This window comes from Chrysochloris asiatica, unplaced genomic scaffold (genome assembly GCF_000296735.1).
Source record: "Chrysochloris asiatica unplaced genomic scaffold, ChrAsi1.0 scaffold00140, whole genome shotgun sequence".
In the NCBI taxonomy this organism is placed as follows: domain Eukaryota; kingdom Metazoa; phylum Chordata; class Mammalia; order Afrosoricida; family Chrysochloridae; genus Chrysochloris; species Chrysochloris asiatica.
In genome coordinates this window covers 4766615-4770010 of record NW_006408658.1, presented here as the reverse complement: position 1 = coordinate 4770010, position 3396 = coordinate 4766615, and positions in this window count along the sequence as shown.

Here is a 3396-nt window from a genome sequence, read left to right as displayed (position 1 = left end):
GAGGCCTATTTCACTGGGCAAGTTGTAGAACCCCTTTTAGGTATTCCAATCAGTTATAGGCTGAAGACGGGCTTATAAGTTTTCTCTAATCATGTTTCCCAACAATCCTTTCTATCCCACTCAAGTGTCTGTTTTACAATAGTAGGGAAGGGAAACTAATATTTATAAAGCAGTCAAGGATTTTAGTGTTAGTTACCCTCTTCAAGCTATACCTAAATCCCTGTATTCCAGAGCCCTGTTGTTCCAAGGTTGAGTATGCATCACTATTTACCCTGTGCCACTAGGCCATGCAAAACTGTCTCAGTGTTCCCCTATCTATCTTGTTCTTCTGCCTCCTCCCTGCTTCTTGTATTGCCCTCCCCGACACCCAAACTAACCCCCCACCATAACCCCATTGTGGTTACCTTATATTCCATTAGTTCTTCCCTCCATTTAAGACAGTCTATTTTTCCTATAATCTACATGACCTTCCCACCACCTGAATCTCTGTTCCTCTATGTTTACCTTCTTTCACATTGTAATTGTTTTGATCATGGACTGAACTCCTAGATCTTCTGTTCTTATCATTTTATTCTGTTCTTGACTCTTACATTTGTCGATTGAGCTCAGGGTGATGCGGCCACATACGTCATTCTGTAGTTGTTGTCTGTTCTTGTTGGTTCCCAGTCCACAGAATTTCTTTAGGATGTTTTTCATAGCAGGGTTGGCTTTGGCAAAATCCCTTAGCTTCTGTTTATCCTGGAATATTTTGATTACACCATCATATTTGATTGACAGCTTTTTTCTTTCAGGGTTTTATATATGTCTCCCCATTGCCTTCATGCCTGCATGGTTTCCTTTGAGAAATCTGAGCTTAATCTGATTTGCTTGCCTTTGTATGTCACACTTCTCTTTTCCCTAGCTGCTTTCAAGATTCTGTCCTTATCTTTGATTTTAGAGAGCTTGATTATTATATGTTTTAGTGATTGTCTTTTAGGGTCTATCCTTCCTGGGGTTTGTTGAGCTTCTTGAATACTTATCTTTTCACTTTTTTGAATGTTAGGGAAATTTTCTTCCAGAAACTCTTCAACTATCACCTCTGTGGACTTGTGTGATTGTTCCTCTTCCAGAATGCTGATAAATCTTGTTATTCCTCTTCATGTTGACCAACATGAATCTCAGGCCTTCTTCAGATTTTTTTTTTAATCCCTCTTTGTGTGTGTGTATGCTCTTCTATCTTAGTAGTGTTGAGAGACTTATCTTCTAGCTCACTAGTTCTGGCTTCTAGCGCTTCAATTCTACTCCTTTGCCCTTTCAGTGTATTGTCCATTTATGATATTCTATTATTAATCATTTGGACCTCTTTCTGTAGGTTTTGAATCGTTTCCAATGCTGTATCTATCTAGTTTGTGCAAGTAACTTTTAATTTATTTCTTCATTCAACCTTTCCAGATGGAATATGCAGTAATCAGATCAACTATATCTGTGGAAATAGATGATTTCTGTTGTTGTTAAGTGCTGTAAAGTTTATTCTGACTGATAGTGACTCTATATAGGGTTTCCATGGAGCTACAGGTGAGCTTGAACTGCTGACTTTCAGTTTAAATCAACTTTGCAGTCCAGTGCATTAACCCACAGTGCCACACCAGGACCCCTATCTGTGGAAATAGATGATCAATATCATCAGTCAGAACACAGTCACAGGTCAACTTTAGAACAGAGAATTAGTTGTCACATGTAAATTCAAGTTGAAGCTAAAGAAATTGAGAAGTCCACGAGAGACAAAGTGAGTACACCCCATCTACATTTAGAGACCATCGCAAAAATTAGATCTGGCACATTGAACAGTAATGACTAAACACTTTGAGTACATCTCACTTGAATTTAAAGATCATCTTAAGAGCAGATTTGATGCATTAGTCACTAATGACTGAAAACCAGAGACATTGTGGGATGAAATCAAGGAAATCATGCATGAAAAAAGCAAAAGGTCATTGAAAATACAGGAAAGAAAGAACAGACTAAAAGAGATGTCAGAAGGCACTCTGAAACTTGCTATTGAATATAAAGTAGCTAATGAAAGAAATAAACGATGAAGTAAAAAAGTTGAACAAAAGATTTCAAAGAGTGACTTGAGTAGAAAAAGTTGGTATTATGATCTACTATTTTTGTTGTTTTTGTTTTATATCCAACTTCAACTATATTAATAATTTTAGAATTATAGTCTCTGAGACATTAGTAACATTATGCAGGTGTGGCACGATCTCCCTGTAGGCTTAACAGATACCAGAGTAGAGAATTATGAGCAAATGAGAGCCACCAAACTCCCAGAGCTATCCTCCCATGAATTTTTTTTTTTTTAATCCAGAAAAAGAGGATAGAAACATGATATCTTCAATGGAATCTTTCTCACTATAAAATTGTTTACACCTGTTATGAAAGTATATAACAGGTATGTCTTCATTGATAATTTATATAATTTATAAATGCATTTCATATACTAAGTTGTTTCAAATATATAGTAACATTGGCTTTATACAATATTGGGCTAAGCTAGGGGAAAATAATACTGTTTTGGATTCAGTTGATAGTTTTGCATAGAAAATGAATTGAGAGATTTTAGTGCTATTTTACAGATAGGTTCAACAGAATTTATGATTAGACTAAGTGTAGTGTATAAACTCTAATCTCCATATACTGTTCTTCTTCTAGGCTTCTCCTTCTCAATAAACTACATGAAAATAAGTATTGAGTTTTGTAACAAAAACAAGGGAGTGGTTAATCTTACAGTCCAGAAACAAAGGATGCTAGGATCATCAAGGGAGAAGAACACAAGCAGAATGAGAGACCTTATCCTGAGAAGCAGCAACACCAGAGATGGAGACATGGAGAGAGGTTCCAGTTGAGAATGCTAGATTCATGGGAAGTCAAAGACTAAGAGATGGTGGCCAGGAGGCAGACTTGCAGAATGTAACCTTTGGTGGTGTAAATTATTATAAATGCCTGACTGTTTAAAAAGAAACAAAAAACGAAAGCTACTAGAGAGAAACACTTGTAACTGATGGTACATGGAGGGGATTATAATCATTGTAATGAAACAAGATGTATAATTTGTGGAATGTAAAACTGATGATCTGCCCTGTACACTTTTACTCAATCCACAATAAAAACCTTAAATAATTTTTGTTTTTTTTTTTAAAGAGCAAGGGGGAAAAACAGAAAATAAGTATAGATGAACAACACAAGAATATGTTTCAGCATTATCTGTAAAGAATCCAGGAAAGTTTTTAAACATTTGTGGCCAGCATGGAACTCTGCAATGAGCATTCTCAGTTCTGTGACTCTCATTTAGACTAATCAATAAAGCATCAAAGTTGCACCAAAGTCTGAGACTTCTCTTGTCCAATTCTTTTCTAT